The 12,176-nt window shown below is 34.6% G+C and overlaps 1 protein-coding gene across 4 annotated transcripts in view; it reads right to left on the bottom strand.

Moving 5' to 3' along the window:
- LOC121368146 (IQ motif and SEC7 domain-containing protein 2-like) overlaps window positions 1-12,176 on the bottom strand; it is a 153,281-nt gene that overhangs the window by 63,284 nt on the left and 77,821 nt on the right. The window contains exon 1 of one of the 4 annotated variants that reach the window (XM_041492744.1): window positions 11,710-12,160. The exons of the other annotated variants lie outside the window; for them this stretch is intronic. The gene's annotated coding sequence lies outside the window, so the exon portion shown is untranslated. Of the gene's footprint in view, window positions 1-11,709; window positions 12,161-12,176 lie in introns of those variants that run through there. 4 annotated transcript variants of the gene reach the window in all.

Raw genomic sequence — 12,176 nt, 5'->3', positions numbered from 1 at the left:
AACTTAGCAGCAAACAAACTGCTGGAAATCCCTAATGTCAAAGAATTCATTGCTATAATCTGTGTGCTCAAACTGTACAAGTTATGGAAGAAAACAGTGTTATGCAAGCTTGCGGCAAAATCTGCAGACCAAACCTCCACTATATTTTTTTTAGCCCCTTCCAGACTCATAAAGACAAACTGCATCATCTTTCAACACATGGTTCAGCTGTCTGTGCATGAAAAAAAACCCCAAAACCATTCTCCTCTTTCACAACATGGAATGCTCTATACTAAGGCAAAAGCTATGCTAATGAATGGGGCCAATTTTTCGCCAATCAATTCAGCAGAAAAGTAGGGAAAGACCAACCGGCTCCACTCCAATTCTTCAGGGAGGGACAAGTCAGTGACACCAAACCTGATTGGGGACACACACTCCAACTTCTGAATAATTTACAGACTCATTGAATTACTGGTTTAATTTTTTTTTTTTTTTTTTTTTTTTTTTTTTAAGCTTGGAGATGATGGATTACAGAAAAAAAGAGAGTAGGGTTTGGGTTACACTTCTTAAAGAACGAGTAATCCTGCCACGTGCCAATACAGAGCAACTGAAACCTCTCGTCATGCTCTGGCTTATTTCTGTCACTTCTGGATGGAAACATAATCTGGGCTATTATGTTAAGGGTGGCAATAAAAAAAACAAGTCACAAAAAGTATTTATGTTTTTCATTCCTCAAACTATTTTTTCAGCCATGTTTTAGTTTATTTAAAAATGATTTGTTTTTGAAAAAAAGAATGCAAGAAAATGCATTAATAGGAAAATGATAACTGTACTATTACAACAATTTGCATATAAATATTGTTTTTAGTTTCTTTCTTTCTAGATCCTATTTTTTCCAACTTTTAAATTTTTTATTAATTATATATTATAAAAAATCATTTTATTCGTGACAGGAAAAATAACAGTAATTTTCTTAGAACACAACCAAATGCAAATTATGACAAATATGATGCTAGCTTTGATTTTTTTATAGTTTTTTGTTGTTGTTGATCTTATTGAACTCCACCTCTACTCCACCACCCAGCCCCCATCTGTAACTATTATCAAAACGGATTGCACACAAATTACAAAAACAGTTTCTGTATAGAAATTAAATATGCACAAAGCTAGAGAACCCCAACAAACTAATATGTTACACATGTAACCTCCAATGGTGAAAGACAACTTTGCCATCTGTTTGAGAAGCAGCAAGACGAAAACATGGAGGGAAAACATCAGATCAGATAGGAACATTTTTAAATGGTGAAAGAAAAAGTTGCAGTCCGCAACACGCTGACTCACAGCTTGCAATTTAACCAGGTAAAACTGTCTGGTGTCTTGTCTAGACTCAACATTACCATATAAATATAGACTTTACCCTGTCATCCTTTTCAACAAATGTGCTCATTGGGGGTGCGATAGTGAGTGCAGAAAATAAGTTTCTACAGAAATGACAAGGACATACATTTTTTTGTTAAAGTTCATTCTGTTTAATGGCACCACTAGAGCAAATTGATTTACTAATCATAGGCTATTGGATGTCAAACATTTGGTAATTTTGACAGTCTTAGAGAAGAAACCAGCTACATTTTTCCATTAGTTGCAAGGGACAATTTTACATGCACCATCCCACAGACAGGGTAACACATACCACAGCCATTGATATATCAGTTCTGGTACACTGGCTGGAATGAGAAATAGCCCAATGGGTCCACCAACAGGGTTTGATCCCAGATCGACTGCACATCAAGTAAATGGTTTACCACTGGGCTACGTCCCACCCCCTCTAGGACATATAAGTACTGTACATGTATTTTACATGAAAGTGTTAGAAACGTATCTGCACAACCAAACATCCTACTGCTATTTGGTTTAGCTTAAGCTTCCCTCCACCACATTTCATAAATTAGATAAACAACTGCATCAGTAATGAAATATTTCCTCCATTAATGTGCACACTGCAAACATTGCTACTAAACAGACATAACATTACTTATATAGCCATTGGCAAATGACAGTTCATGAGATAATGAAAATGGATCCCTGGGGTATATATATATGCAATCATGAACTTAAAAACAAATCTCAAGGTCTCAGTTATGAACTTTACTTTTTTTTCTTCTTCTTTTTTTCTTCAATAAATAATGAACTATTTGGTTTCCTTGTGAGATGTTAATTTACTGCCAGCATGTACCCAGTAATGAAATGGTTTTCTCTGATATAATGTACCGTGTTGATGAATACATCAATAAGCTGGTTTGGATCATAACAGATAACATGAATAACACTGAAGACCAGCAAGTCTAGTTCTGATTACCAAACACAGTGTGTGCTGCCATATTGATAGAATCACATGCTCCGACTTAACCAAATCTGTCTTATGACACAATATTTTCCAACATTATTGCAATCAATATGTAACAGGGAACATTTTGTTCAGTACTGCTTCGTAATTCGCTACAGTTTCAGAGATAGCTACACAATTCTAAACTTTTAAACAGTAGTTGCTAATCAATTTTGAATAGACTAGAAATATCACTAACAAGATTTGGAAAACAAAATGTTCCCTGTGGGTTTAATTTTTGTTTAAACTTATAATCTGAAGAATATTACATTAATATTGACCATAGTTGTGCGATTAACTGAAATGAACTATGGTGCCAACATAAAGTGCTTATTTCTTTTACCTTTTTAATTAATGTTTAAATTTAAGCTTCAATATATTTTATGAACTGGTATAGGAAGGAAGGAAATGTTTTATTTAATGACGCAATCAACATGTTTTATTTATGATTATATGACATCAGACATATGGTTAAGGACTACAGATATACAGAGGAAACCTGCTGTCGCCACTTCATGGGCTACTCTTTTTGATTAGCAGCAAGGGATCTTTTATATGCACCATCCCACAGACACGATAGTACATACCATGACCTTTGTTACACCAGTTATAGAGGAACTGGTATAGTTGCATGTAAACGCCTTTCCAATATAACTTGGTGTAGCTAGGTGAGTGTAAATACATGTATCTATCATATCCTCTTGAAATGCTTTTGATTTCACAACAAATTAGCATGAATGTGGTAAGCATAAACATTTTAATAAGAATGAACATGATAAACTATTGGTTCTAAATATAGTTACTGGAGAATGTTGTCTGGACAATAATGTAGACATTTTAAAATAAAATAAAATATCCTCCAACAAAAGAAAGAAATGTTTTATTTAACGACGCACTCAACACATTTTATTTACGGTTATATGGCATCAGACATATGGTTACAGACCACACAGATTTTGAGAGGAAACCCGCTGTCGCCACTACATGGGCTACTCTTTCCGATTAGCTGCAAGGGATCTTTTATTTGCGCTTCCCACAGGCAGGATAGCACAAACCATGGCCTTTGTTGAACCAGTTATGGATCACTGGTCGGTGCAAGTGGTTTACACCAACCCATTGAGCCTTGCACTCACTCAGGGTTTGGAGTTGGTATCTGGATTAAAAATCCCATGCCTCGACTGGGATCCAAACCCAGTACCTACCAGCCTGTAGACCGATGGCCTAACCACAACGCCACCGAGGCCGGTCATATCCTCCAACAATGCATTTCTGAACAATTCAGGCAGTTTAAATATTTTATTAACAGTGACACTTATGGGACACTAATTAACCCAACAGTTATGTACTCATTAACAAAATGGCATGTCTTCTGAAGCTGTAGTTCATGCCAGATGGCCAAGGCTGTCCCATACAGCTGACAACCCAAACCAAACTGACACAATGCCATCAACCAGGCAATGATTTGGAACAAAACCCGTTCTGCAATTATTAAATTAGTTTCCAGCCACAAACCAACCACTAATAAATGCAAATTAAATCAAATAAAAATGAAACTATAAAAACAAAATGCATAAAAATCCTCATGCATTACAAGTGGCTCTCCAGAGAGAGGAATGTTAAACACAAACAGGCTCAGAGGGGGGAATATCACTTACAGAAGACACAATTTTTTGTCATGCAACTAATGGATAAGTGCATTAAAAAATAAACAAGGTTAATATCATGGATCCTTCCGTCAAAACCGGTTTCATGTTTTGGGGTAACATAGGACAATTCCAATAAAGCATTGCCAAATTATGAGACTTTGGTTTTAAAAGTAGCCAGCGATTCCTAACATGACTGACCCAACTTTAAACCAGTGATTCAAATTATTTCTGGGCCTGTGCTTATAAAATGAGTCCAGACTTGATCTTTAATAACGTCACACACATACAATTTGTATGGCATTGTCATGACGTTAAAGTCTCAGACTATAAGAGGCTTGTGTCTAGACTTTAAAAGTTTTATCAGCACCAGGCCAGGTTATGGAACCCTATCCAGACTTCTTGACTTTAGAATTATATCTGTGTCAGGCTAGTTGAATCAGCTTATTCAGTCTCAAAACTTTACTAAGCATTGATAATATGAAGTCCATGGACTATACTGCATCACCACCAGCCCATATGTGATCAAGAAATAGTCAAATCTAGCACTATAGCAGAATATGATATAATTATAAAAAAAAAGTCATATCAGTTTATTACAAAGGTAGCCAGCTGATACCCACCATAAAAAAAAAAGCTCATAAACACAATGAAAATAATTTAAAAAATTACAAAACAAAAATCAATTTGTCATGTTTTATAAATATATTTCACAAATTGATTTTGCATCCAGTTACTCAAAAGCAGATGTAAATATGTTTTAAACTACATGTAAATTAGACTTTAAGAAATGTGCACATGTATTTGCATATCTATTCATAAATGAGAAGAAAGAAACAAGGTTGTTCTTTTACAACTATAATCCTGCTTTTCTCACAGCTGGACTCAAGGTATTAGAATAATAACTGACACTTTTATTGTCTTAGTTCTATGGTAACAGCATGATTTTTAATAGGAGTTTGAGGATGTCAACTTATTGAAGATTTTACGTGTCATTTATCACATAAAAATAAGCAGACACAACTGTTTTGTCACAAATACTGCAATATTATATATACATGCATGATGATAACATAACATAAGCAATGAAGAAGAAGTTTGCCTTGTTTAATGACACCACTAGAGCACATTGATTTATTAATCATCGGCTACTGGATGTCAAACATTTGGTAATTTTGACATATTGTTTTAGAGAGGAAACCTGCTACCTGTTTCCATTAGTAGCAAGGGATCTTTTATATGCACCATCCCACAGACAGAATAGCACATACCATGGCCTTTGATATAGCAATTGTGATGCATTGGCTTAAATGAGAAATAGCCCAATGGGCCCACCGACGATGGTCGATCCCAGACCGATCGCGCATCAAGCGAGCACTTTACCACTGGGCTACGTCACGCCCTACAAGCAATGAAGTTTAAAAATCCTACACACCTGCTGGTTAAAACATCATTCATTATTTACAACACACACCACTAACACACATGTACATGTATTATCGATTTAAAGACATACGACTGGCTGCTCCCAGGAGATGACCCAATCACATCAGCCATTCCATCTAATCAAAGAGGCACAACAGAAATTAATAGCTTTGTGACATACAAGTTAACCTGAAACTATTACTTTGTCACGCATAACAAGCAGCGGCACAAATTAATTTTTACAAGTAAAAGACATTTAAATTTGTTTTAATCTTGGGTTTTTTTTGAGGATATCATATGTAATAAATATATGTAGAATACTACATTCATGTCCATGATTATTTGGCTAATTATTACATGAATTAAAATTGAGAGGTTTTGGTGTGTCTAAACAAAATTCAATTTTGTTTCTCCAGTTTCTCTCAAAGGTATCTGTAAATAACTTACTGTTCTGTTCCAAGTTTAAAAGTACTTTTTTTCCAGCTCATCGTAAGGAAACTTTAAGGCAACCGAGACCAAGCATTAGTTGACAAAAACCTCGGCCAATTCGAGAAGGGTTTTTGACAAGTAGTAATGAGAATAATATTGATTATGGTGATGCGCTTGGCACTTGGATATTGATGGAATAATAAAGACTATTGCCACTCTGAAGATTGGGTTTCTACTGGTAATTATAAATCAGTTCCAATTTATTTTAACTTCCAGTGAGTACCAAACTGACATGGTCATATAATACTAATTGAAAAATTGGATTTGCTCTGTACCAAATGATACGTCAAAAACACTGTCTGTAGTCTCGATATTTAAGTGAAGGAATCAATGTAAAGCAGTGTTTAAACTGAAACTCGGTACAGGTAATTTATCTGGTGACAATTTTTTTTAATATGAGCCCCCCCCCCCCCCCCCAAAATCATTATTGAGCATTAAATTACCAAGCATTTATAATAAATAAAACAAAATTCATACTTGTTTCATACAATTTAGCATAAAGTGAAGAAGACTAAAAATATAAAAATTCACTCTTCATGCACTACCCCAACAAATACACAATGCCCTAAAAAATAATTCATTCACACATACCTGTATTACAGCTAACAAGCAAATAAGACTTTTCAAGGGAATTTAAGCAAGTGTTCAAAAGTACCCAGCTATAATTAATTAATGGCTTAGTGTGTATACATACACCATTCCTCTGAAAGGTTTTAAGTATTGTTAAAGCTCATTTATTTTAAATTTACATTGTCTATCTTATTTACATTGATGCTTTTTATTTCAATTATACCACAGGTGTATCATGATTGATATGAATTTTTTTGTACCAAAGATAAAATTTCAATAAAATATAGCAATTACTTTCAAGTTTACTTTGATTACAGGAAAAGGGTATGCATATCAGTGTTTCAAGAATATTGATGTCGTAAGCCTGAACTAATCTGAGTTCATTACAGTCTTCTTGACACAAATACTTATTGACCCTTCATTTGTATTTAATGGAATTACAGTTCTTCCTTGTACAGTCACAATAATTTATTTTATCTAATACACAATCTATTTTAACCACAAAAACCCATACCAAAAACAAAACATTAAAAAACAAAACTTCTTGAAGTTAAGTAATATTGTTTGATATTTCTAATTAAACAGTATTTATTTCTGTGAATCTAATGTATTCTTTGCTGTTTTAATGTCAATAGAAAATTAAGACAGAATTTGCTTAAACTGTCTGGTGCCAACCAGAATTTGAATCATACTCTCTTCTCTGTAAGTAATTTTCCAAGAGACATCCTTCTAGATTATCAAGATACTTGGCCATACAGAACTGATCATGAATATAGTAATAAGAATGAAAATTTGCTGTTGACAAATGCCACACTGATTTGTAAGAGATCACACATTTTTGGATATCAAAAAACAAAGATTATGGAAGAAACAGTTTTAGCTAAAAAAAAAATATTTTAAAAAATACACTGTTGCAAGAAAGCAAGTACCTTTAAGTTACACAATAAATTTTCTAAATAATTAACTTATGTGTAGACTTTGACACTGGAATCAAATTTAGTATTATTAGCTCTGAAAATAAACCACATAAATTTTACTTTAAGTCATGCAAATCATGATGCACAAAATGAATATTGGAACAAAGCCCACAAACAAAAAATCTCCCTATTTCTATTTCTCGCATCATGATTTAATACAATTATTTTTGTCTTACCTGGTCCAGGTAAAGACAATAAGGTCCCACTAACTGTCAATAGAAGTTGGACACGGCATTCTGCTAAGCATCCACTTTTGTTCTATCTAAACTGTTTAAATTCTGCTACACGAAATAGCCTGAAGTATAATCATACTAAAATGTTAATTTTGGATGTTTTACGTGTGTATGGCATCTCACTGACCAAGGAAAACCAACACACCAGTGTAGTTGAAAACCCAACTCTGTTGGGGCTAATTTAAGCGATACTGCCAATAGGTCATAAAGATTGGTTTGGTTATATAACAGTTTTTAAAAAGACACTGAACAGTACTTTATTAACACCTGACCACACATGTGCTATCAACACAGATTAATCCAAATGGCAAGTTTGCCAGGGAAAGAACTACAAAGAGATATCACTGGATAACCAGTATACAGTATACAAGCTGTAAACATTAGCAGTACCAATCTCAGTTAAACAAACACTCGTTATATCATGTTGAGAATATACACCAGCAAAATAAACTGAAAGATTATTTACTAAATGTATTTTTAGAATTTAATTCTTTGTCATCTTTTTTTTCTTTTTGTTGTCTTTTTTTTTCTTCTTTTTTTTTTAGATGTTGTCTTTCAAACTCTGATTTACTTGTTTTATTTTATCTTGTTTAGTTAGAACCTTTTTTTTTTTTAATCAGTCTTTATTCAAATATACTCTATAGAAATGCATTCACCTGACATAAAAAAATCAATTCCACAAACCAGATGTTTCATCCATTGTTCATAACTGGCATAATACCAAAGTTCTTTTTTGTCAATGTAATAGCTTGTCTGTTTATATAGATATTCAAACTACAAACTCAAAAAATAACAGCCTATGTGGCTACATGATTCTTTCATCTCTTTACATTATTCAAATAACAGAGACAAATAAAACACTTTTTTTTTTAATGAGTATTGTTTTGACAATTATCTGACTATCAAAAAGTTGTTTTACCACAAAATGTAATGCTTACATTGATTAAAAACAAAAATCCATCTTGCTTTAGTAACTCCGTGATGTAATTTTGCTAATTTTCATCTAAATAAATATTTTTTTCAGAAAACAAACTCGATTTCATCCAAAATGCTGAGAAACGACTAACTATGGCATACAGTTTCCAGGTGTTTTTTTTTTAAAGATTATTTAAATGAATACCTGGTAACATTCTAAGCTGTTTTTAAAGTAATACTAGTATCATCAATCTATCCATATACAACTTCATACTCACAGCGATCTGCATATATGTCTACAAAGTGACAATATCTACCGAAATAATCACACTACCACTCACCTGACAAATTCTCCACCCAATATGAACTTAATACCAGAAACAAACAAAAGAGCCTAACCTGCACGTTATTCAGTTACCTAAATATAGCTGTCTGAATAAGTCAGCGCTATAAAAAATAAAATCTTCCAATAAACCGTAACATGTTGACAAAACCTAAACTTGGATATACTACCCGTACTAAAGGTACACGAGGCACATGAAAACAGCCCAGTGACACACACAGCCTAGAGACACCACCCATGTAACTGTAGCAACAAGACACTCAAGCTATTTCTGCAGGTGTACATACAACATTTGAGTAGCTATATCAAGTTTATACCACAAGGTATGAATGAACGAATATATGAATTGATGGATGGATGGGTGGGTGGGTGTTTTTTGGGTGGACTAATGGATGGATGGATGGATGGATGGATGGATGGATGGGATGACTGGGATGATTGGGATGATTGGATAGATTAGATGATTGGATAGATGGATGGATGGATGGATGGATGGATGGATGAAGACGGTTGGATGAAAATACCTTACAGTTACATTAAAACTATAAATGGAAGTAATAATACAATCATAGACTGTTGATTAATAATAATGCAGCACAGATCCTCCACAGGGTAACAAACAAGTAGTGTGTGTACAAATTTAGTGCTTTCCCTATGCAATAAAATGTTGTATGGTAATGAAAATTAAAGGTGCTGTATAAATAAACCGCACAACACTTAATTAACAGATCATAACATGTAAATTAACATTTTCACCTGCCTCTATACCTGTAGTTTAGTGTGAACACAACATCTAAGAATTCCAGTCAGACAATAACAACTTGGTCTACCCCATCTACATTAGCCAAAACTGGTATAATATCCTACCACACTGCTTGACCACTGAATACCCTCCGTCGCTTGACCAGTAAAAACTGACCGGGGTTAAGTTGCAAGAAACCAATATTCACACACACACACCAGAACACTTTCCAAGACCGGCTTAGTGATTACTTAGTTTTCACCAGTAACACATGATTACGTCTTTACACTAATTAACAGTCATGCCATCTTAATGATACAGGACTAAAATCCATGCCAGTTGTATGCGAGCTCACCTATATACCTGGTCAACCTAAACAGAGCGGTATATATATATATATGTCAGTTCTGGCTGGCTGGACTAAACCTGTGGTGGCATAATGCTATTAAAACACTGCTAAGAGCTATTCTTAATCCACAGCATGCAGTCTACAGCAAATATTTACATGCACACAGATTAAATGCAGCCTCCCATTCAGAAGAGAATCCTCCTCCCTGTGTTTATTCTCCATTGTAAAGCATAAAGTAGCTGGTGGATGAGTACACACACTGAAGAATCCTAGTGTATCCGATGGGCAGGTGGGGACCACATACTTATTCTGTCAGTGTAGACAAACAGTGACATACAGCCTATACCGCTGTACTAATACATGCAAGCTTAAAGCCTTTGTTCAAAAACTAATGGTTAAGTAGAGAACCTGTACTAGCTACAGTGCATACAGATAGGTATATAACACATAAATTACACTATAATAAATGTGCATAAGTTCATATTGCTGTCTACAACCAAAACCTTTTACACAGACTGGTTTTTAATCCACACAGCATTCAATGGCATAAATAACAGTGAATCCTTCGCACTTGATACTGATAGATAGATGTACAAATGCAAATGTTTACAGCAACATCATGATGAAATAAAGTCACCCACAAACAGTATGTGTGCCTTAATAGCTTCATGGCACAAAATTAATTTAAAATCTCATTTGTGTTCCAGCTGATATTAAATTGCATGTATAAAATGTAACTTACACTGTAACTAGAGTAGAAAAGGCATATGCAAGTTATGGGAAATTAATGAAATAAGCACAAATGTTCTTTGGTTTCTTAAATGACCATTTACTTTGGAGAAGTACCTGTAATTTGACTAATATAATTAAGTGCCCATCTCCTAGAACATGTTATAACAGCTTTCAAATTTGAAATAAACTGACATGTCAGTATATTTGTACATTCAAAATCACAAACTACAGATACAAGACATGGAATGAATAATGTTTTTATGCAATCTTTGTTTGTAATAAATGATAGGTATAACATATTTCAATAATGTCAATTCATGTAAATGTAAACTACAAATACCAAAAACTTAATTAATTTTCTTTAATATTACTACAACCGGCCTCGGTGGCGTCGTGGCAGGCCATCGGTCTACAGGCTGGTAGGTATTGGGTTCGGATCCCAGTCGAGGCATGGGATTTTTAATCCAGATACCGACTCCAAACCCTGAGTGAGTGCTCCACAAGGCTCAATGGGTAGGTGTAAACCACTTGCACCGACCAGTGATCCATAACTGGTTCAACAAAGGCCATGGTTTGTGCTATCCTGCCTGTGGGAAGCGCAAATAAAAGATCCCTTGCTACCTGTCGTAAAGAAGAGTAGCCTATGTGGCGACAGCGGGTTTCCTCTAAAAACAGTGTCAGAATGACCATATGTTTGACGTCCAATAGCCGATGATAAGATTAAAAATCAATGTGCTCTAGTGGCGTCGTTAAATAAAACAAACTTTACTTTTTTTAAATATTACTACATGTGACACATTAATTTCAATTTTAATCTATCTCCCAATTAAATGCCAATATTGAACATGCAATTAAATAGGCATGTAAATTGCAAACAAATGGAATGTTTCCTTCGATATAAAAAAAAATATATATATATTCACTCTTACCATCTACAATGTCTGAAGAAATGATGACAACAGTATGTTCCAATAACATCAATACTCTACATATATATTCACCAAAACACGATGCTTTTTTTAAAGTCTTAATTCCAAGTACAACAGCATATATTAAAACCTAGCAGACCACAGTCATGTTTGTTCATGTAGATACCACAACGGACTGTTAACCACAAAAACTTCCCTAAACACAAGTTACATGTACATGAGCAGCTCCACCTGTCCCTACACGCCCATACATCCCTGTCACACCTCAGACTCCAGTAAAATCCTCCAATTGTTGGAGATCACACCTGTTGGGACGACCATCTTCTTCTCCCAGTGAACCACCTCGACACACAACAGCTAGCTAGCGTCACACAATGTTTTTCACATAATGCTGTGTGGGACAGAAGCCAGGGAGTGAAGACAAGTGGTACAGCTCGCCTGATGGGACAAGCACACCTGTAACAGTC

Source organism: Gigantopelta aegis, chromosome 3 (genome assembly GCF_016097555.1).
Source record: "Gigantopelta aegis isolate Gae_Host chromosome 3, Gae_host_genome, whole genome shotgun sequence".
Taxonomy (NCBI): Eukaryota; Metazoa; Mollusca; class Gastropoda; order Neomphalida; family Peltospiridae; genus Gigantopelta; species Gigantopelta aegis.
This window is presented reverse-complemented; position numbering and strand designations above follow the sequence as displayed.